The 25,345-nt window shown below is 37.1% G+C and overlaps 1 pseudogene; it reads left to right on the top strand.

Moving 5' to 3' along the window:
- The first annotated feature begins 2,750 nt into the window (after positions 1–2,750).
- LOC139701598 (vomeronasal type-1 receptor 90-like) lies at positions 2,751–14,818 on the top strand (annotated as a pseudogene).
- Positions 14,819–25,345: the final 10,527 nt, after the last annotated feature.

Below are 25,345 nucleotides of genomic sequence, written 5' to 3'. Positions count from 1 at the left end.
GTTTTCTAACAAATATGATAATGTAGGATGCAATAGAAACATTACATTCTTTATAAAACATCTACATATGAAACCTGGAGGGCACTGTGGCTTTCACTGATACACACGTGTGTGACCTGTACAGTGTGCAGATGGACAGCTGCTTTTCTGCCTGCTGTGTCCTGGGGCTGCAGGGAGCTGATGCGTGTGACAGCATCTGACTCTGCCACTTCCCATGATCAGCACTGTGGGAAAACAATAAGGTTTTCCATCTGTAACCAGAAAATTCCTCCTATAGAAAAAAAAAATAATGTTCCACTTGTTTTCAAGCAATGCTCCTCAGAAAACCCAGTTCTCTCCCTGTGTTTGCAAGTCCATGGCCCCTCCTGGCTCCATCCCTCCCTCTCATGATGATGCAGGCAGGGCGGCCATCCCCCTGACAGGGCTGAAATCTGAGTCCTGTGCCCTCCATCCACAGATAACTCAGACAGACTGCTTCTCCTCTTTTTCAATACTCTCCATTTTATTTTCTTAAACTGCATTAAACTGAATTGAAGTCAAACCTGCATCTTATAACATGATCGAAGGGAAACATATTTTTTTTCACTTTCTGTAATTTTTAAAGGACTTTTTCAAATGTATATGTATATGTATATCAAATGTATATGTATATCCAGTTTGTGTTGTTGTGAAGGTATTTTGGAGTCAAAATGTGAGTATATATCTTAAAACACTTACCTTTAGTGTGTACACAGGAATAGGCATCATCTATTCATTAGCTACATGGAAAACAGAGAAAACATGTAGTGCTGTGCCTACTAATAACCATCTGTGACTCTTCAAATGTGGAGACTCCTAGACCATGATATAATCCCAGACCATTATATTAGCTTTTTTCTTTTTTTTTATTTCTTGAGCAAAATAAGGGAGGAAATCTTTTGTTGGAGATGTGAATGAAGGAAAAAAAAAATCTTCTTACTAAATTAATCATTTGGAAGAGATTAAATTTTTCTAATGTCATTAATTAATTTCCACTATAGACAATGACACTTCCTCAAAGATTTCCAAGCAATTAATTAACTAGGCTAAAATACTTAAATTGTCTTGACCCCTTGCCTGTTTTGCTCACCCTTAGTAACTGATGTTATCAACCTATAATCTTCTGGGCAGATGTGGATATAATTTATAGTATTATAGATGAAAAAATGTGAAAGTGTTCTAGTCTCATTGTATATGTTACATATTTCATAGCTATATAGCATCATTAAAACTGAAGTAAAGAAAATGCCTTCATTCTATAGGGAGAGATTTATGAGGATGTCCTCATCAAATTGTCTATTACAATATTTCCTCTCTCTGTCCTCTGGAGAAATAATATTGCTGACTAAAAGAAGATATGAAATCTTGTTCTCTTGTCTAAACTCTTTAATCAGGGTGAGGTTTGGTCCCTGTATCCCAGTTGAAACACTCAAATGTATGACCCACAAAGTATTGAAGTTTTCCTGTTGTGGTTGTGCATGCCTGTTATCCGAGCAGCTTGGGAAGCTGATGCAGGAGATTTGCAGGTTCAGGGCCAGCCTCAACAACTTAGTGAGGCCCTAAGCAACTCAGTGAGATCCTGTCTCAAAATAAAAATAAAATAGCTAGCGATGTGACTCTGTTGTTTAGTGCCTTTGGGTTCAAATCTGGGATTTTAAAAAGATAAACTATGATTAATTTTCATTTTTAAATATGACAAATAGCAGACAGAAAAGAGACTTTGGAATAAGATCCTACTAACAATTGATGGTTCTGCCCACTTATATATGTTTTATTTTTTTCTGGCATAATCAAATATATGTAAAATATTATAATTGGTTAAGCAAACCTGGGTTCAACATCTGGTTATATATATATATATATATATATATATATATATATATAATCAAGAAGTCTGATTTCAGAGCCCACATTTTGTTTTTTCATCTGCAAACTAGAAAGAAAAAAAATCTAAAAAAGAGAACACTGAAATTTCAGAGCTTTTCAAGGGTCCCCCCCAAAGTCATTCTTTGGTTGAGAGTTCTATGTGAATTTTCCTGCACTTTGCCTCACTTGAATTCCCTTCAAATGCTACCTACTGAGCTTTTTATCAGGTTTCTGTGCATACCAAGACAAATTAATCATGGCCCTACCCAGGAGAAACAATAGATGAAGACGGTATGATTCAGTATTGAGATTTTGGAAAGGGCATATTAAAGTTGCTTATTGGGCTGGGATTGTGGCTCAGAGGTAGAGCACTCACCTAACATGGGTGGGACCCAGGTTCAATTCTCAGCAACACATAAAAATAAAGGCATTGTGTTGTGTCCATCTACAAAAAAAAGATTCATTCTCATTCTCTCTCTCTCTCTCTCTCTCTCTCTCTCTCTCTCTCTCTCTCTCTGTCTAAAAAAATTATAAGTATGAACATACTTTGAGGTGGGCAGACTTGGTAGTTGGAGAGACTGAAGCTGGTAAAAATTGTCATGATGAGAATTTATCCTCATTTTATCCTCAGACATGGACTCTGTACCATCTTTTAAACAGAAAACAAAATGACCAAGAGCAGCACACTTCACATTTTTATTGCTGTAGGAAATGACTTTTCTTCCCAAATTATCCTTGGGATCACAGCCAACATTTTCCTGTTCTCCTTCCACATCCTCACGTGCCTTCTCCAGCACTGTATCAGGCCCACTGATTTTATCATCGCTCACCTGGCCCTGATTCACCTGCTGATGCTCATTATTAGGATGTTCCTGGATATAGACATTTTGGGGGTTCAATATATTTGGAACAACATCATATGTAAAACCGCATCTACCTGTACAGGCTGATGAGGAGCCTGTCAGTCTGCACCACCTGCCTGCTGAGTGTCTTTAAGGCCACCACCCTCAGCCACAGAAGCTCCTTTCTGGCCAAGTTCAAGCACATGTCCCCACAGTGCAGTCTGTGGTACTTTCTCATTCTCTGGGTGTTCAACATGTTCATTAATATTTGTATTTTAGTCTCTATTGAAGGCCCCCCAATGACACATTAGATGTTTCGTTTTCCACTGAATCCTGTAGGGATTCCCCCACAGGTTACTATTACAGGATCTTATTTTCCCTGTTAGGAATACTCTGGGATGTCTTCCTTCTGGGGCTCATGGCCCTCTCCAGTGGGTACATGCTGCCTCTCCTGTGGAGGCATAAGAGGCAGTGCCAGCACCTTCACAGAACCAGCAGGATTGCACAAGCCTCCCCAAAGCAGAGGGCCACTAGACCATCCTGCTCCTCATGGCATCCATTGTGGTCATGTACTTTGTGGACTGCGTGATTTATGAATTAATTCCTTCAGTAGATGTTTGGTTAGAACATTGAAATGCAGATTTGTTCATTATTTTGAGCTCTAATTGACATAATGTTTGGACATAGAATTGGAATACAATATTATAATTCGATACATGTTCACAATTTGCTGATCACATAAGCATGCTTAAATTTTGTATTTCCTCAAATTTTATTATTTTTGAAGTGTGAGGAGTCCCAAAACTCTTATTTACTCTTTGGTTATATATAATCACTTGATGTAGAATCTGGTGACCACATTGAGCTATAGACATGAGAACTGCTGACCCCATCCCTGCAGCTGTGCCCAGGTGACCCTCACCTCTCCTCTAACTGCTCCTTCCCCTGACCCTTCCCAGCCTCTGCACAGATGCACGTCTATGTGGTCAACGTTTTTAGTTTTCATACATGAGTCAGGACAGGCAGCTTTTTTCCTAAAAAGAAAATTCTATACACCCTTAGGGAAAAAAAGTTACTTTTTTCAAAATGGGTTGATCAAGAAAAATGACAATTTTATACCTTCACACACTCCGCCTTTTTGTGTCTGCTCCTAAGACAAGCCTGGGAATGACTAGGTAGATTTTCCATGAGGGCACATCTGTTTCATATTTTATGTGTCATAGAAGATGACATTCACTGAGCCCTGTTATCATCTGACATTTTTTACATTAAAAATGACACAGGTCTGTTCTCCTATACTTGATTTATTGAAGGTAAAATATATACCAAGGAAGGTTGAAGGAATAAATTTATGTAATACAAATTTTATCATTTGTGTAGATAATTATAAAATAAAAAACTTAAATGCTAGGTCTGAAATTGTGCTATTTTATACCTTTTCTGTGGAGATTAGGGCCTGGAGGACATGCACTTTGAATATTGTTGCAAGCCCTGCCTCTATGAAAACTTGTCTGACCTATTCATATGCCTGTATACTTTTTTTTTTTTAACTTTTCTATATGTATGGTATCAATTTTTTTAAAAGCAAGAAAATAAAAACTGTTTGCAAATCAATCATAATTGGGATTAGCAATGTATAGATGACAGTCTATTAGACCATAGTAACAGTCTCTTGTGTTTTCATTGAGGAATTATTGGTATTGATAAGAACTTACACTTGTTGTCCTAATTATTTTTTCTGGTTTTTCATCCTTGGTATATTTTGGTATGTGTTTTGTCTCTTTGTTTCTCTCTTATTGTTTATTATTGGGGTTGGTTGGTTTTGTAGAGAGATTAAATTTGCCTCTTTTGCCCTCATTTCTGTAATATGGCACCAATGATTTATTAAATTTCATATGCTGTGAAACTATTTTGCTAACATGTTTTCACTATGTGCAATGATGGGGTTCAGTGTGACATCTCCATACACATGTGCAGCATCCTCTGATTGAATCCATTCTCTGTAAATGCAGCTCTTTCTAAACCACTATTTATTTCCATATCATATTCATGTGACTTATTTCATTGTCGTCTACACAGGACAGAGTCCATGCAGGGCTTCTGTTTCTGTGTCTGGCTTATTCACTGAACACAGTCCTGCAGTTCTATACATTTTCTTTACCCAACAGGGTGCCAAGTCAAGTCCTACTTGCTTTAGGAGGAAGAAAAGGAGATAGTTTTACACTTTTTCTCTCTAAGTGCATGTGCATGAAAAGATGTACTTTAAAATGAACATACATACCTGAAGAGGATGAAGTCCAGCTTGAAGTCTAAGTATTCTTCCTAACAAAATGCCTTTCAGACACGTTCATTATTAGCAAATTTGGCAAGGTGAATTTTTAAATGAATAATTAAAAGAAAAAAAAACCTAATGGACAAAAATATTGTTTCCACCTAGTTATTGCAAGTTATAAACAAGGGTCTTTTGGAGCAAGGAAAATGTATCTAACATCACGATCACTTATCTTTTTAATATTTCATGTGAAGGTGATATCAGGATCACAGCCTTCTTTCTGGAAATTTGGTAATGGGCTTTGGAGGAGCATCATTAATTTTCAAATTGTTAAATATAGGACAAGAAAGGTTTGAGAAACTAAAATAGATGCTTGCCACAATGGGAGTTTACCCTATATTCTGGAATGTGTCAAGTTAGTTTCTAATTTCTCAAGGTTTAGAAGCCACATATCAATAATAGTTCTATTTGTTCAGGAAGATGGGGGGGAGCAACACTCAGTATTTAAAAAAAAAAATCAGGAGGGGCTGGGGATGTGGCTGAAGCGGTAACACACTCACCTGGCATGTACAGGGCACTGGGTTCAATAAATAAAAATAAAAATTAAAAAAATATTAAAAAATAAAAAAAAGATGTGTCCACCAAAAATTGAAAAATAAATATTAAAAAGTTCTCTCTCTCTCTCTCTCTCTCTCTCTCTCTCTCTCTCTCTCTCTCTTTAAAAGCATCAGGAAAACTTTGTACTTCCTGCCTATTTTCACAAAAGTAAATAAAATATGAAACATGAGATAGTATAGATGGGCATATGTAACTTGATTGCTCCTACATCTGGCTGATGAAAATGTAACAGAATCCTGATATAATGGACATTTCCTATGGAAAGCACTGACTAATATTGTGTCTCCAATTTAACAGATGACATAACTTAGGAAGAATTCCTTCACTGCATTTTACAGAGCACTGTTGTCTGGGTTGAATATAGTGGTCAGAGCCTAGTGTCTCTTCTAAATCTACCAAAAAAAAAATACCTAAGAGACTCAGTTTCTCCCTTCCCAACCTCCTCCTCCTAGAAGCCCCATGCACCAACTTAGCACTTATCTGGATACATGTGGTACAATTGCTGCAACTGAGAATAACCTGCAGAGTTTTGAGCAAAGGGGGGTGTTAGATCATCTCTCTGCAGCCTCTAAATTTAGTGTCTCCAGTAAGTTGACAAGATCTCACTGGAGAGCACAGGACTATGGAGTCCACAGTGGAACATTTCCCTTGCCCCTTGATTTTATTCTGATCTTGATAATAAGCCATCTGGGAAGAGTGGTGCTCAATATTTTCTCTAAGTTCCCTTGACAAAAATAATGTTTAGCCATCATTTAGACAAAACAACTACTCTCACTTTGATATGAAGTTCAAATGAGCTCATATCCATTCCTCATGGTGTGATGGCTGAATTCTGGGATTAATGATTGTTAGTGCCTCCTGCGTCTCCAAGGGTCCTCTCTCTACAATGTCTGATTGACACCCTCTTCTTGACTTTATTCTCAAGGGTACCACTTGGTTTTATTACATTTCTGCTCATGTTCTTCAGGGTTTCTATGCTGAAAATTTCAGAATTCGAACTGTGCATCACTTGAAAGTGCACAAGAAAAAATATAGAAAACCAGTGGCATGTCTGGAATCGGAGGTGGAGGTAATAGCAGTCTGATAGAACATACTTAAATCTCAGGCAGAGTCTATTCCATTGGAAACCTGAGATATTATTCCTCATCATCATGAATGGAGAAATTTTAAAAAAAGAAAAGAAAGAAAGAAACTAAAGAAATATAAGTAGAAAAATAAGAGCTAAAACTACCCATATTGTCTACTGACATCATTTCACACTTTAAAGACCCATAAAAACTTCACTCAAAAGCTTCTACAATTCAAACAAATCCAGCAAATTGGCAGGATATAAAACTAAAAACCACAAATCAAATGTGTTCCAATAAACCAATGGTGAATCCGCTGAAAGAAAAAAATCATAAAAACTACCTCTTTCCCAAGGGCTTCAAAAAAAGAAAATATGTGGAAATCAATGTAACAAAAGAAGTGGAAGACCTCTATGATGAAGACTACAGTACATTAAAGAAAAAATATTTTAAAAGACATTCAAAGATGGAAATATTACTCATAAATTTAGATAGAGAGGATTAATATTGTTAAAATGGCCAAAATACTGAAAGCAATATACAGATTTAATGCAATTCCTATTCAAATTCCATGAATGTTCCTCATGGAAATTGAAAAAGCAGTCAAGAAATTTATTTAGAAAAATAAGGTCCAGAATAGACAAAGCAATCCTTACCCAGAAAAGTAAAGCAGGAGGCATCACAATACCAGACCTTAAACTATAATACAGAGCTATGGTTACAAAAAAGTCATGGTATTGGCACCAAAACAGATGTGAAGACCAATAGAATATAATAGAAGACAGAGAAAAACCCACATAAATGCAGTTATCTTATACTAAAAAAGACACTGTTAATGTACATTGGAGAGTCTTAAGCATTAGACAGGTCTCTTGTAAAAAGCACAATGCAGAACTTTAAAATATAACTCAGCTTGATGTTTTTCAATTTTAAAGGAAGCAGTTAGGGAATACAACCCTGGCTCACCATGTGGAGAAGGAGGAGCAGTGACCAGGCTGTGTCTCCCCCTAACACACACACACACACACACACACACACACACACACACACACCATCTACCAACACAGGGCTCTCCTGGGACACTTCCATCTAAAGACAACAGCCAAGACCTGCAAGACTATCACCAAGGTCCCTGCAGTTCTGGTTACACCAGAGGTATCCCTGCTAGCATATTTCTCTTCATTCCTCTTTGCTTTTCCTATGATCTAATACCTCTATATTCTCACCTCCTACCTCATGAACCTCCCATCATACACCCCCCTCTTTGCCCACCATGATAAACTGTAAACGCTTATGCATACCTGATATATATATATATATATATATATATATATATATATATATATATATATATGAGAGAGAGAGAGAGAGAGAGAGAGAGAGAGATTTAGTCGACTTTAATTGAACACATCATTTCTGTTTATTGTGACAAATCTATAATTGTCTAAACAAGAGCTATTTGGTTTAAGGCTGCATGTTGTTTGAACTGGTTGCTGTAAACATGGATCTCCCCCTTAACTGTGTGGTATTGGTAACCTGTAGGGACACTAGAAGACTGTGCTGTAGAAACTTTAATGCCTCAGATTCCCCACTGCTAGACAGGGAGAAACAAAGTCAACATGAGAAAAACAAGGTAAGAAAGTGCCCTGGACAAACCGAGATGCTATAATAACATAATTCATTCACAGTACAGTAGATGAAATGTCAGAGAAGAAGTTCCAAATAAACATAATTAAAATGATCTGTGAAGCAAAGAATAATAAAGATAACAAATAAAGGCAACAATGGATCACACCAACAAAGAGAAAAGAGAAGAAATACAGGTATAAAAGTTTCAAGAGATAGAGATCCAAAATTTTTTTTCTTTATGAAATGAAGGAAACAATAAACCAAATTAATATATATATATCATCACCAACATACTAGATCACGTGTAAGACTGAACCACAGGCAATGAAGACAACATATATAATATTTTTTAATATTTATTTATTTTTTATTTGTAGTTGGATCCAATGCCTTTGTTTTACTTATTTGTATTTGCATGGTGCTGAGGATGGAACACAGGGCCTGACCTGTGCTGGGCAAGTGCTCTAACACTAAGCCACAACCCCAGCCCTGACAACATATATAATCTTGAAAATAAAGTTGACCACACAGGAAAGATAGTAGGAAATCATGATCAGAATCTTCAAGAACCATGGTACAACATGAAAAGCCCAAATTTAAGAATTATCAGGATAGAGGAAGGCACACTATACAAATCAAAGGAATGCACAATCTCTCCAATGAAATAATATCAGAAAATTTCCCTAACATGAAGAACAAACTGGAAAATCAAATACAAGAAACTGAAAAGACACCAAATGTACAAATTTCCAAAAGAACCACACCAAGGCACACTATAGTGAATATGCCTAGCATACCACATAAAGATAGTCTTTTAAAAGCCACCAGAGAAAAGGTTTAGATTACCTATGGGGGAAAACAATTCGGATGTCAGACATATATATATATATATTTTTTTTTTTTTGTCAAAGAAACTTGGAGGAAATTTTGAGCACATCTCTCCCCAGATGGCTGTTATCCAGAACAGAATCCAAACAAGGGGCAAGTGAAATGTTTCACTGGGGATTCCATCATACTGTGCTCCTCAGTGGGATCCTGTCATCTAACTATAGACACTAAAATGACAGGCTACAGAGAGATGAGCTCACCACACCCTTTCATTAAAAGTGTGCAGATTATTCTCAGGTGCACCAAGTGGCCGGCATTGATCCAGCCAAGCTCTTCACTGTTTCCCCGGATGTAGGCTGTGAGTAAATGGGCTTCTAGGAGGAGGGAGGAAGGGGCAAACTGCATCTCCTAGTGAGGATTTTGGTAGCTTTAGAAGATCCACCCAGCATTAACCACGGCACTCAACCAGACAATGGTGCTCTGTAAGATGTAATGAAGGAAATCTTCCTAGGAGGTGTCATTCTTTAGATTTGAGACTTAGAAAATTACTCTTTGTTTTCCATAAGAAATTTCCTCTATTTCATGTTCCTATTGAATTTTCTTTGGACAGTTGCATATGCTATCTGTGCTGTCTCCTGTTTTCTATGTTATTTAGTCCTATACAAATAACCAGAGATGTAATAATTTCCCTGTCTCCTTTTTATTAAGTATGCTCATCTTTGCTTCTCTCATGTTCCCGAAAAAAATGGAGTGCTCCTTGATATGCGACTTTCTAAATATTGAGAAATTAAAAAGTGATTTTACATAAACCCAAAAGTAACAGGGGTGACCTTATATACCATAACCATGTATTGTAATTTTTCATGACATCTTCCTTGTCCTACATTTCATCTCTCAAATTAAAAATGAATGGTGCCTCTCCACATTGTGTGTTTTTCCAAGTAGTCAATTCTGAGTGAGAGGGCAGTGGTCCTGTGTCACCTTCACATGAAAAGATAAGTGAACCAGATAATGGTTTCCTTTTCCTTGCCCCCCAAATATCTGGGAAAATAATTTTCAATAGTTGAGCAGGAAGAATATATTGTTCATCTATCTGTTCTCTATTAATTATTCATATTAAAATCCTCCTTCCCATTTCCCTAATAATGTTTGTGTCTGATAGGCATCTTGTTAGGGAGAATATTTGGAAAAGTTGATCCTCATTCTGTTCAGATGTCTGTGCTCACATTTATATTTTTAAGTTCATATTTGTATGCAAATGCAGTTACAGAACAAATGTGAACATATCTCCTTTTCTTCCTCTTTAAGCAAATTGAACTTGATTTATGGGAAACAGATATCAGGGAAACAGATCCTCCTGCAGGTATGTTTGGGTTTCCCAGTAGGACAGCTTAGTGTGTGTGATGAAGCCCCTTTGGTGTTTCTTGTTGCTGTTAGAAAAGTAACTTTCCTTATACTGAACCTGAAGACAGATTTCAAGCTATTGTTATTGTGTAGTCACAGCTGGGAACCCTGAGCTTTACTAAAATCTTTCCAATGTATGGAGACAATGGATGATCATCAACCAGATTTTTCAGGAATAGCCATCACTCATTTACCCAAATATTCTACAGGCTTTTATCCTTCATATTCCTGTAGCTTGTACATTTCACAGTGGTTTTTCCCACAGCATAGCACCTGGCTGGGAGTGGTTGTGCCCTCCCTGATATGCAAGCTGTTTCTCCCTAGTGCTCTTCATAGTTTCCCAGCTAGAACTGTGATGCAAAGTACAGCTTGTTGCCCAATTTCCCCTCAGTCTCTAATTGACATGAAGCAGGACCAGCACCCCCCCCCCCAGAACTCAAATGTTCATTATTGGTTAACATACTGTAGGTGATGGGAGCGGGGGGTGGGGGACTTAAGTACATGAAAAAGAAAAAAAAAACAAATTATGCCACTTTGTGGCTGCTGTTATTGTTATTATTACTATTACTACTATTACTGCTATTATTATTATTATTATTATTATTATTATTATTATTATATTTATTATATGATGATGATGATGATGATAATGATGATGATGATGATTAATTTGGTACCACAGTTTGAACCTAAGGGTGCTTAACAACTTAGCCACATTGCTAGTCATTTTAATATTTTATTTAGGTACAGGCTCTTGCTATAATGCTTAGGTCCTCACTAAGTTGCTGAGGCTAGTCTCAATAAGGCAATTCTCTTGCCTCAAACTCCCAAGCAGTGGAGATTACTGCTGTGCACCACCATGCCCAACCCATGTTACTTTTCCTGTGATTTATGTTCCCCTCTGTGGATTGTCCAGTATTTTTTTAGGATAGTTTGCTATCTCTTGTTAAAAAAAAAAAAAAAATGATTGTTTTTGCTTTGAACAGTATGTTTCCAAGTACCATCACTGTGTTAAGAGCCTTAGTTGAGGAGGCCCATAGAACACACTGCGGGGGGGAGGGGGGGGTGCGGTAGGAAGTTCTCATCCTGTCCCTGAACCTATAGACTCTTCTGTGCTGAGTTTCAGGACTCATGGCTGGGAAAGGACATGCCTAGTGATTTATTTTGGCTTGTATTATGAAGGGCTCCTGATCATCAGAATGCTTTATAATATAAAGGAGATATTAACACAGACATAGCTGCATACTTACCTTTCGAATACTTACATACCTTATAATATTTAAGTGAATAAGATATGTGTTTCTGATGTATATGATAAACAAATACAGCAATATGTGATCTGAACTCTGGATAGAAGCCAGACACAGTCGTGCATACCTATAATCCCAAAATAAAAAATAAAATTGTCATTTTGCTGTTTGCTACATTTCAGAAAAAAAAATAAACTTTTTTTGGTAATGGTTTATAGAATTTTCCTTTCAGCCAATTACTGCATGTCCTCACTCATGTAGGGAATCTAAACATGTTGCCCACATGGAAGTGCACATCAACAGAGGCTGAGAAGGGGCAGTAGAAGGAGCAGTCAGAGGAGGGGTGAGGGGCACCTGGGCACAGCTGCAGGGCTGGGGGTCAGAAATTCTCATGTCTATAGCTCAATATGGTCACCAGAGTCTAAATCAGGTGATTACATGTGACTAAATAAGAGTTTTGAGACTCTGTACACTTAGAAATTATACAATTTGAGAAAATCAAAATGTTAATTCCCCCATGTGTTCAGCAAGCAATGTCAACATGTATTGAATTCTAATACGAGACTCCCTAGTTCAGATATTATGTCAGCTAAAGATTAAATTTTTTAAAAAAATCTGCAATGTTTAAACAAAACCTGTTCTTACACTCTGAATTATCACGTGGTACCCAATGTTCACAAATGTTAAAAATGTCAGCTTTCCTTAGCATTTTTGGTTTTTGTACCAGACATTGAACCTTGGGCTCTTTACCAATGAGGTACATCCCTAACCCAATTTTAATTTATTATTGTGAGACAGGGTCTCACTAATTTGCTAGCTGGTCTTGAACTTTACATCCTCCTGGCTCTGCCTCCTGAGTAGCTGGGATTTCCTTAGGTTCTTTTACATTCCATAGGCTCATGAACTAATTTAGCCTTAAGTCTTTGATTTCAGGTGTTATTTTGGTTCAGTATGTGAAAACACAAATTAAATTTCAATTATTAGATATACGAGATGCTTGGATTAAAGTAAATACATATGTTTTCCAGGAAAACATTCTTCCAGTAAGTCATTTCAAAATTCTCTAGAATCAGAGCTGGAGATGTAGTTCAGTAGTAGAAAATGTATCTGGTATATGTGAGGCATCAATATAATAAACCCAAGTATCAATTTTATATGTGGACCTCTTGAGTTGGGAGAAATGTCATTGCATTCTTGAAGGAAGACGGAAAACTTGGGCTCCAAAAAGACTCATATTTTAAAGTTAAGTTGGATACTTACCCTGTAATAAATTCCTCTAGTTGAGTGAATGTGTATCTATTTTAATTATGGTTCTGTTTACCGCAATGATTCCACGTATTTAAGGTGTTTTTTTTTTTTTTTTTTTTTTTTTTTTTTTTTTTTTTTTTATGTTATGTGGTTTTGTTTGTTTGTTTGTTTGTTGTGTTTTTGGTACTGGGGCTTGAACTCAGGGACACTGAACAAACAAGCCCCATCCCCAACACTGTTTTGTGTTTTATTTATAGACAGGGTCTCACTAAGTTGCTAAGTGCATCACAGTTGCTGAGGCTGGCACTGAACTCATAATCCTTTAACCTCAGCCTCCCAACCTGCTGGGCTGCTGGGATTACAGGTGTGCACCACCTCAACCAGCTTTGCACATATTTAAGTAGAAAAAAATATTGAAATGTGTTTCTGCTAGTATTTGATACTGGACTTGGATCCCATAGGTCAAATTGTGATTTGATAACAAAAATAATTAACATAGGTAGCTGTGTAGAGGAATCAAATCATCCTAAAATTCACTCAATTTTCTCTGAACAGGGATTCCCAACAGATTGTAATTCTGGTAATTTTTTTAGCCTCTCCAAATTGGTGATAGAGATGATCAAATATTAGGAGATTTCTATGAATGAGGATCTGCAGAAGTCTAAAAAATTGAACCATTCCACAGAGATCCTTCTACACAGCAAGCCTTCCTTGTATGGAAAACGTGCTCCATACTGTTTCACGCATGGTATCTTGGGTACAGACATGATGAGGTTTTGTTCAGTTTATAGATGAGATGAGCCCAGAGCCCAGGCTCATGGGATTCTCAAAGTTGAATACTTATCCGTTAAGTGGAAGGGTGGAGTATGTGTCCTTCTTGTAGTAAAGACTATGTACTTTTGGGTCAATTGAAATTATGGGGGTTTAATTAGAAAGAAAACCCTCCAAAGCAAAGAATCTCAATGTCTTAGCATATTTATGTTACCTTCCTGTTACATTTATTCTGGTTTGTTAATCAACACATGCAATTTTGTTAATATATTCACAGAGAAAATTCTAAGTATTGCAACCTCTGAAGTCAGATGGCTTGAATACACCTATATAATTTGAACTTTGGATCAAAGTGACAGAACGTGACATAGTCCATATGATTGGGATACACATCATTTTTTTTCTAAGCTTCTGCTTGGAAAAGTTCAAGCCTAAATCCCCACAGGACAGCCTGAATCGATTCTTTCCTGTGGGTCTTCTATATGTCCTTCAGTGCCCACTTCTCAATCTCTGCTGTTGACAACTCCACTGTGACCTCACAGGACCTTATATTCCTCAGTGATTCCTGCACTAACTTACCCATGAGCTACTTCCTCAAGCATTTATTTACTGTCCTGGTTGCTTTATGGGATGCCTTCCTTATAGGGCTCATGGCCCTCTCCAGTGGGTACATGGTGACCCTCTTCCATAGGCATAAGAGGCAGTGCCAGCACCTTCATTGCACCAGCCTGTGTTCAAAAGCCTCCCCAGAACAGAGGGCCACAAGGACCATCCTGCTGCTCCTGGGTTTCTTTCTGCTCATGTACTCTTTGGACTATGTCATCTCCTCCTCAAGAACCATGTGGAACTATCACCCTGTTTGTGGTTCTATCCAGATGATTGGTGGCCAATGGCTATGCCACAACCAGCCCTTTGGTTTTCATCTGTACTGAAAAACAAAGCCTTAACTTTTTGAAATTCTTATGGGGAAGGAGAGTAAATGTTGGATCATTGCATGATGGATAAATTTTCATAATGAGCCAGCACACGGCTGGGTAACCATTCATCATGACATAGTGTGTCTGCTTTTTGTGTTAAATGAATAGATAAAAGGGAGCTTTTATGTGATTACTTTGAAGTTTGTGAATGAGAAATACATGCTAGATTTTTTTTTATATACCTCTGAGATAAACTAAATTAATTATATTTTTTGGTGGGGGGAGAGTTACTGAGGATTGAATCAGGAACACTCAAACACTGAGCCACATCCTAAGCCCTATCTTGTGTTTTATTTAGAGGCAGGGTTTCACTGAGTTGCTTAGCACCTCGCTTTGGTTGATGCTGCCTAAAAACATGATCCTCCTGATTCCGTTTCTCGAGCTGCTGGAATTATAGGAGAATTTCACTGTGCCTGGAAGTATGTTACATTTCTGACTGAAAATATGAGATTGACCCATGAGAGGTAAATCTCAATTTTATTATCTGCATTAGTCCCTATATTTATAAATATATGAATTTGGAGTAGCTTTTAATAAGTAAATCATCTCTGTAGTCTCTCTGATGCCTAGTACCTTATAAACGTCTCTCATGATAAATTACCATCTGATTTATCAATTGTGCTTTTATGAATATAACAAATAATATTGGCAAGGACTCAAAACTGTCACTTGAACACCTTTTCCTCATGGTACCGTTATTTACAATGGGCAATAGTGCAAAAAATTCGATATCCACATGCATAGGAATGTATAAACATGTGGCTTGGATATACCTTGGGGTACCGTAGTAAAGTTGAAGACATTATGTCCAATGAAATATCATTCTTAAAAACAATCATCAGTGTACAAATCCACACATAGAAGGTGGAACTTTGGGTAATGTAATCTATAGAGACAGGATATAGAATAACATTTTCCAATATCTGAGGAAGGGGTTCAGTAGGGGAATTGTTATTTGATGGACATAGAGATTGTTTAGGGAGAAAAAAAAGTTCTGGACATGGTGGAGATTATACATGCCCACAAAATTGAATGTGCTTAATGCTGCTGACTGTACTCTTAAACATTGGTAAATGGGAAATTTATCCTTGTGTATCTACTCATTATAAAATATTTCAATCACTTTTAGCCAATTGGGAGAAAAACATCCTCTGAATTTACAAAGAAAAGTGAAATGACTCTCAAAGCATCAAAATATTTTTTCCAACAATTTGAAAACGTTTCAGCAAAATTGTGCCAAACAACCTGATTGTGGTGATGCAGGCCTGTATTCCTACTGGCTAGGGAGGCTGATGTAGGAGGATTTAGAGATCAGAATCAAGCTCAGCAACTTAGTGAGGCCCTAAGCAAATTGGTAAGATGGTGTCTCTGAGTAAAATATAAAAATGGCTGGGTATGTGGCTCAATGATTAAGAATCCTGAGTTCAATGGCTGATACCAAAAATTAAACATACGATAAAAACCTATTCCAAACAGTCATTTGAAGATGATCCCCTTAAGTCCCCCATCATGCTCACTTTTGTATGAAGAAGTAATTGAAGTTCTGGTGTGAGTTCAATCTGGGCACCTCAGTCTTTACATCTATCTCAGTGTTGTCTTAAGTGGTTCCTGTAGGATAACTATCTGAATGTCACTCTTAAAAAGAATCATCTCTTTAAGATGATGAAGTGTTTTAAATTAGGACAAAATACCAGATTTAAGCAGCATCTGGAAAATTACTAAACTTGATAACAGTTCATTCCATGAAAATATGAACCCATAAAAGTCTTTTAAATCAGGAAAAAGAGTGAATAATAATGTCAGTTTCTTTTCTATTTATCCAGTAATACTAGGTTTATTTAAGATTTTTTCATTTGTGCCATTTTGATATTCATGACTGCAGAGTGTACTTCATGTACTATATGCACATGGAGTGTAGCTTATTCTAATTCAGATCCCATTCTTGGAGCTGGGCATGATGTGGAGTCTCACTGGTTGCGTTGTCATATGTGAACATAGCAACATTAAGCCCGGTTCATTCTCCTGTCTTTCCTGATCCCATTCCCCCTACTCCATTCCCCTTGGACTAATACAGTGTGCTTCTTTTCTTCAATTTCCCTTTCCTGTTGGGTGTCTGCATCCACATATCAGAGTGCCCATGCACCTTTGGGTTTTGGATTGGTTTATTCCATTTATCATGAGACTCTCCAGACCCATCCATTCACCAGGAAATACCCAAGTTTCATTCTTTATGGGTGATAAATATTCCACTATGGATACATGCTACATTTTAAAATCCACTTCTCAGTTGAAGGGCACCTAGGTTGGTTCCATAGCTTAGCTATTGTGAACTGAGCTGCTGTAAACATTAACATGGCTGCATCACAGTCGTATATCAATTTTTATTGGGTATATATGTCAAGGAGTGGGATAATGTGGTCAAATGTTGGTTCCACTCAAGTTTTTTGAAGATTCTTCATCCTATTTTCCAGAGTAGCTGTACCACTTTTTGTAGTCCCATCATTATTGTATGGGTGAATTGTCCACATTTGTGCAAACATTTATTGTTATTTGTCTTCTTAACCATTGCCATTCAGTCTGGAATGAAATGGAATCTCAGTGTAGTTTTAATTTGCATTTAATTTGCATTGCTGAGATTTGAACATCTTTTCACTTATTTGTTGACCGTTTGAATTTCTCCTTCTGTGAAGTGCATGTTCGTTTTTTTGGCTCATTTATTTATTGGGATATTTTTTTTCTTTCTAGTTTTAAGGGTTTTTTTGAGTCTTTGTATATCCAACAGATTAATGGATTACCTAAGGTTCAGGTTTCAAAGATTTCTCCCTTTTCTGTAGGCTATGCCTTCATGTTTGCTTTGCTGTGGAGAAACTTTATAACTTGATACCATCCCATTTATTGATTCTTGATTTTATTGCTTGTGCTTTAGAAATCTCATTGAGGAAGACTGTTTCTAAGAGGACGAGGTAAAGAATTGGGCCTATATTTTCTTGTAGTATGTAAAAATATTGGTATCAATGAATATATCAATAGAAGAATTTAGAAAAATGTAACGAAACCAAACCCCTTATACATTATCCACTTCTAATATCATGGTTCTTACTATAACCTGATGGTTTTGCATTTAAAATTATGGTGTAAAACAATAAATATGAAGAAATCAACTGGAACAAAAAGGTAATTTTTAGAAAGTCAATGTCACATACACCTTCTAAGTGTTGTAATCATCAGAAGGCACAGTGGTGGTGCCTGAGCTAACTATTCTGTGTAAATATTTGACACCGTAGAATACTGTGCATTAGGAATTTCACAAAATGACACAAAGAGGGAAATGAATGGAAACACAAAGATCTATCTGTGGTGAGCAGAGTAAAATATACAGGCACCCTTAACAAAATAAGATGCCCAGGTTGGGAAGTGGACCCAAAATGTTGCCCGTCATTTGTAATGATATCATGTCATTAGAAAAAAATAAATTAAAACCACAGTGAGATTCCACTAGGCAGTAATTGGATTGTTGACATTTGATGACAGCTTGGTGATGGTAACAAAACATCTAAAATTCAGTTAAGGTATACAGACCCAACAGCCCCAAATGCTGGTAAATAGACAGAGAACAGAAATCCTCACAAATTTATCAGATGCCAAATGATACAGGCTATTTGAAAATAGAATTGCAATATCTTATCCTTCACAGAGAGTCACACACATGATCCAACAATCACAATCTGTTTTTTACCCCCCAATGTGTATGCAAGCATTCATAGCAGTTTTATTCAAGATCACTATAAATTGGAAAAAATAAATTGGAAGGAATAAAATTGTACTTGAAAAAAAGAATTGGTAAGAAAATATTGTACATCCAGAGGAGCTGCTTCCAAGTGACTCTGTTGGTTAAGTCAATAAGAGAAATGAAGCTCAATTGCATTTGAATAAGTGAAACAAGAATCATTTCAATCAGCCTTATCTGCCTGTGAATACCTCCACTCCCACACCAGCTTCACCTGCACTCTTGATATTTACTTCAACACATTTCAATTCCAATTTAATTTGCACTCACACCTTTGAACCCAGATTCTCTGACTTTGAAAAATGGAGAGCAGAGCCAACACTTCCCAGAAACCAGGTCCTCCCAGTACGAAGGGGCTGAGGGAGAAGATGCCCATCATCCATGGTAGCTGAGTCACCCAGCCAACGCCAACTCACAGAGGTGCCAGGAAGATCTCAGACCAGAAAGTACCCTGACAAAATATTAGGTGATTTTAGACAAATTTGTCCCATGTCACAATGTAAGAAGTTGATACTTTCTAAATTATTGGGATGACTGTGACCCCCCAATACACATGTCAATAAACTTAAGAGTAAAGTTGGGAGCCCAGTTCTCCCGAGAGAGCTGTTATCCACCTGAGCACAAAGTCAAATGGAGGGGCAGGTGAAATGTCCCACTGGAGACCTGATGGTTTGGTGCTCTCCAGTGACACATTATCACTTTCTTACAGACACAAAAATTAAGGCCCTGCAGAGAGATTGGTTAAAGGCCTCCCTTCCCTAAACCAGCCCAGGTTCTTTTCAGATGCACTGTGTCTTCCCATCACCTCTATCTGGGTAAGTAGCTCTGCATCCTCAGATGAAGAAACAGTGGTCAGGGAGGTCCTAGGAAGGCTGTGGGAGGAGGAAGTTTGGGATTCTTAGTGAGGTTGTTTGTATCTGCAAAAGACACCTCAGCTCTATGAGTTCCTCTCAGGCGAGTGGACGTGCCCTGTATGGCACAATGAGGACATTTCCTTCCTAGCCTCCTCATGACTTTACAGACTAATAAAAAGTGTCTCCAATTTTTGCATAGAAGACCTCAATAAGTTTTAGGTTTTCATGAATAAGATTATAGTTACTGCCTAGCTCCGTTAATATGCAAGTTCCCTATAAAATGTAATGTTCCAATTTTAAACATTACTTATTCAACACGTTTGACCAGGCACATGACATGTCTAAATTTCATATTTTTTTGATAAATATGCATAGGTTCTGTTTCTGTCATTATTACAACTCACAAAAGAACTACTGTTTATATAAGTGACTTCTGTGCTCTGTTTAATTGTTTTAATGTTTTAAAACAATTAAAAATTAATTTTAACAAAAATTAAAACAATTAATTTATTGTTTCATGTTTTAAAGTCTTTAGAAGGAAATCTTCCATGTTCAAAACCTCATCTGATAGAGGGTACCCCCACATTACTGCCAAGTATATCATGGATCATTCCCTGCCACAATATATCCTATAAGCCCTGGCTCTGTGCTCTGCCACTTAGGAAATTTCAAATTACAGGTGCAGAATATTGAGTTTGCAAGTACATTAAAGATTTAAAAAGTAAAAGTGGTGGGTTTTTTTTTCCCCCATTTGTGGCTACAAAACACTCAGCAACACAAATTTCTAGAGCTTGGGGAAAGAATATATCTGTTCTTAAATTTAGCTTTTGGGATTTGGGGGATTTTCCTGGGATTACAGGTTAGCAGGACTCTGCTTAGTTCCCCATTTCTTCAAAAAAAGAAAACACACTCTCTTCTTCCAAAATTTCTGAAGATTTATTTTAAAATATTGGTAATGTCAATATTCTGAACACGAACTATGTGAGCTATGCTGACAAATCTTTTAATTTACCAAGCATTTTGTAAAATTCTTACCCTGTTCTCAGAAATAGGACTTCCAATCATTTACTCAAGTATATCCCAGGGTTTTGAGGACCACACGCTGTGTTTCATTTATTTCAGAGAATCCCTGAAGGCAGCACTGTCACCTAGCTGATGAGGGCTTTGTCTCCCCCCAAGGCATCAGGCATTTCATCATAATGCTCTTCTTACTTTCCCAGCTCAGCTGGGGACAAAAAAATACATCCTGCAGCCCACTTTATCCATATTTCCTGAGTCACTTGCCTGAAGCAAGATCAGTCTCACCTTCCAGGAGATCAAATTTTAAAATTATCTTTAGAAGGAAATGATAGAGATGATAATGATGGTAAACTTGAGCTATGGTAAAAAAAATCACCTAGGTGACAATGATAAACAAATTTCTGCTCTCTCCTGTGTTTGGGGGAGGTGGACATGAAGTGCTAAGTGACGGAGATGAATCATGTTATTTACATCTTATATGCACCCTAAAATGTAGGCATGACCACTTCAGGTTTCAGAAAAGAGATACTGGTCCCTTCATCATGCTGGAATGTGTCCACCTAAGTGTCCAAGCTCACGTTGCAGCATACAAACAACTTTTCTCCTCCTTTTCCATACTCCAAATCCCCCTAGACCTTGAGTTCAGGTGCAGCATCCTGAACCCTCCTTACTAGTTTGGGGACCTATTGGATGATGTCATGTTTTGCAGGTTTAGTATGAAATTTTGGCAGCTGCAAAATGATAACAATGTCTTATATGTTCAGACCCTGATCCATTTAATAAAGGAGACTAAGCTGGGTTTTCCTCTTCTGAGGGGTCCCCAGCCCTCACTATCAACTTGAAACCATTCTGCTGGTGGCCGACCCTGCCCTGTCCCCTGATCTCCAGGATTTTGCTTTGCTAACCAGGTGAGAACCTGATGAGACACAGGTACAATGGGACATGCTAAAGAATTTCTATTTTCATAAAGGGAGCAGGTTCACCAGACTGTTTTTCCACAGAAATGACTCATTAGCGCATGTGCAGCTAAATACATTTCTTTAAAATAGTCACTTATTGAATGATATTGAGATAAAGTCCAACTTAGGTGATTGGCATGCACAGCTCGCTGATAGTGGTGAGTGTGTGTGATTTGGAAGTTCGAGTGTGACTAGGATACTCCAGTATAGCCTGGCTCTGCTTTGAGGAAGGTAAGGGGGTGCTTTTGATGATGTGAGATCATTGCCAATTTCCTTGATCTGCACTCAAAAGAAGGTTCATTTTTCATATTGCTAAGGACAAATTTCACCTCCAGAAAAAAAAAAAAAAAAAAAAAAAGTTTTAGTAATTTTTAAAGCTCCACTGGACCTATGATTTCCTAAATATTAATGCCAATTCGTAGCATCTGTACATCCTAGCCTGTACTAAAACTTTTAGGTTGACAGGATTACAATACTGTAAAGTAACTCTGCATCCAACCCCATTCAGTGCCCTGATTTATAGGTTATTAAACTGTACTCCTTGAAGAGTTCAGTAATGTAAAGTATTTGTACAGCTCATGCTTTTATTATTATTTATTTACTAGTTGAATTTCTTGGTTTACATCATATTCTTTATTTTAATGTTTATTGACACTGCATCATTGTACATAACTGTGGAGTTTGTGGTTACATATTCATACAGACACACAATAGAGTCAATAGAGTGCGGTGGCACTACAGGTTTTTAGAATGGTTTCAACTCAATGAAAAAAAATGGTATTTCACAGATATTACATGAGCTAAAGTAATTTTACAATTGTAACTATTCAATGTTAATATATCTATTTAAGATTATTCTTTGACCTAGCAGTTTGGGACCCTGAGGCAAGTTCAAGGCTACTGTCAGCAACTTAGTGAGGCCCTAAGCAACTTAGAAAGACCATGTCTCAAAAAGAGAAAAGTAAAAAAAAAAAAAAAAAATTGGAGATGGTGCTGAATGGTTAAGCACACTTCGGTTCAATCCCTGATGACAAAACTAAATAAACCAATAAGTATCATTCTTTGAAAGATATTACTGGACATTTTGTCTTACAAATGATAACACGCTTAAATCATTACCAGTAAATACAGGTCTCAGGTCATCATTTTTGTGAACAATAAAGATTAGAGATAGGGGCTGGGGTTGTGGCTCAGTGGTAGAGTGCTCACCTAGAACGTGCAAGGCCCTGGGTTCAATCCTCAGCACCACATGAAAGTAAATAAATAAAATAAAGATATTGTGTCCAAGTACAACTAAAAAAAATAGAGATATGAGTAACTTTGGTATTTTACTTTGTGTTTCTGGGATTACTGTGCAACCAACTCAAATAGGTTGGCTAACTGAATGGAGAAATTTGTCACATTACTTGATCATGACTTTTTAAAAGCTGAATTTTTTTTCTTCTTGATCAAATTTGGTTTTTTGTACTGGCTTTTCTTTATTGAGAAAAAAGAATAGGACAACAAAGCCATAATTTATATAAAGAACTTTACAAATCAATAGCAATATGGCAGTAAAATTTACTTAACCTGGAATTTATTACTATTTGGTATATAAGGTCCATGAGTCTTACTACAGGTACCTTTTTTTTTTCAAACAACGTTATAAATTTTTGCATCAGAAAATCTATACTCCAAAAGTTTTAACTAAATCCCTGCTTCAGGTCTTAAGTCTTCAATGGGTTCCAATATTTGCGAGTGATTAAAAATTTTCTTCCCCTTAGAATCTGAAATTATTAAACAATAGCCATAAAAAATTACCCTTATATGTTTGCTTTTCAGATGATAATTTTTTCTACTATCTGGCAGAAATATTTTACAATGCTGTATATCTCACATGAGTGATATTTAATTAAATACACACACAATACAAAAAATATTATCCCAACAGATCACTCAACAAATTTTTCAGCATAAATTTCAGGCTTGGGACTCTTGAGTCTGGAGAAATGTCACCTTTAATTTGTAATGCAGATAATATCTGAGGGCCCATCTTTCAAGATTGGATTGGATACTTATTCTTTAATCAAAACCTTGAAGAGAAAAAATAACTCTATTTTGCTTGTAGTTCTAATTATTACTCTGATTGTAAATCTTGGGAAAGGACTAAGAAACAGACTATGCTCTTGGTGATACTTCTGGAATATTCTACCTGAGGCTAGTTATTCCAGCTTGAGAATAAAAAAGTGACATGTGTAGTCACATCAGAGGATTCCAGGAACAGACCTATAATTTCAAAAGAGTTCTCTGAAAGAGACTGTGGAAATGTTCTACTACATTGGAAATTTCTAATTTTTGGTACCAGACATTGAACTCAGGGATGTTTAACCACTGAGCCCCTTCCCCAGCAGTATTTTTAAATATTTTATTTAGAGACATATTTTGTTTAGAGAAATATTTAATAATTTATTGCTGATTTGCTGAAACTGGCTTGGAACTCAGGATCCTCCTGCCTCAGCCTACCAAAATGCTGGGATTACAGCCATGTGCATCCAGGCCCAGCAGAATTTTCCAAATTCTCTCCTCTCATTTCAGGCAGCAACACAGCTGTTCTGTTATGAAAAAAAAAAAAAAAAACTGAATTGATTCTTCCAAGTCACATGCATTAAGAACTGTATGATCATAAAAGTAGAAGACAACATTTCTAGATAATTCTAGTATATAGTATGTGTATCAACTTCCAATGTTGATACATACTATATTTTTTACACCAATCATAACTCCAGGATATACATAAAGTGCCTATTTATGTTGATAGCTGAGATGACTGGACCTCAGCATCACAGAGTGCTTAAGCTAATGCTATTGTAAATGGAAGCTCAAATACACAAACTTACCAGTCTGACTGCAGACTTCACACCAACATTTTCTTGTTTATATATTGTAAATATTTGGTGTGGCAATAAATAAGCCAGAATTAACATGGTGTAGACATACAGTAACTCTGTGCATATTGGATCTGTTATACTCTTTGCTTAAAATGGGCTCATTTCCTCTTTCCTATAATCAGCCTCACTCCAATTCACCCAAAAATGTAGAGCTACAATTATGTACCTGAGAAACAAGATGGGACACATGAAAATCAAGTATGACTCTGTCTTCACCAGAAAATATCAGACATGAGATTATAGGAGGAATATGTGTTCTAAGATAAATGGTAATTATTTTTTTTTTACCCCAGGGGTGCTGATCACTGAGTCACACTACCACATGCTTTTTTTTTTTTTTTTTCATTTAGAAATAGGGTTGTACTAAGTTACTTAGGGCCTTCCTAATTTGCTGAGGCTGTGTTTGAACTTCCAATCCTCCTACCTCAGCCTCCCAAGCACCTGGGACTACAGAAGTGTGCCACTGGGCCCATATGGCAATTATCAATATACAGGAAAACAGAAGTAACATTATGTATGACATTGTGGAGGCCCCAGGGGCACATATAACCCAGCCGAGACCTGGAGATGTGAGGACAAGGGAGAACATGGGCATGGGTTCTGGGTGGTGTGAGATGGAACTAAGGGGGTTTGTTTGTTGACTTGCTTTATTTTGTGCTGGAGATTGCTTGGTGGGTAAGTGCACCAGGACCAATTACACCAGTCCTTTTCTTTCTGTATTTTGAGAGAGGGTCTCACTAAGACACCCATGGTAGCATCACCCTTGTGATTCACCTGTCTCATTCAGCCTCATAAGCACCCAGCATCTCAGTCACTGTGATTTCAGGCAGGCATCACTGGGCCCAGCACCAGAATTCACTCATCATGTGGAATAAAGGCATGTTTTGATGAGTCCTCTTTATTTTCCTGATTGCAGGGTTGTCCATTGGGATTGATGAAGGACATATTTGCAAAAAAGACATTTTCTTCTGTTTCTGAAGGTGTTCACAGTATTTTTTCCTCTATAAG

The sequence above is a fragment of the Marmota flaviventris genome, chromosome 13 (assembly GCF_047511675.1).
Source record: "Marmota flaviventris isolate mMarFla1 chromosome 13, mMarFla1.hap1, whole genome shotgun sequence".
In the NCBI taxonomy this organism is placed as follows: Eukaryota; Metazoa; Chordata; class Mammalia; order Rodentia; family Sciuridae; genus Marmota; species Marmota flaviventris.
The sequence above is the reverse complement of the archived record's forward strand: the minus strand, read 5'-3'. Positions and strand labels throughout refer to the sequence as shown.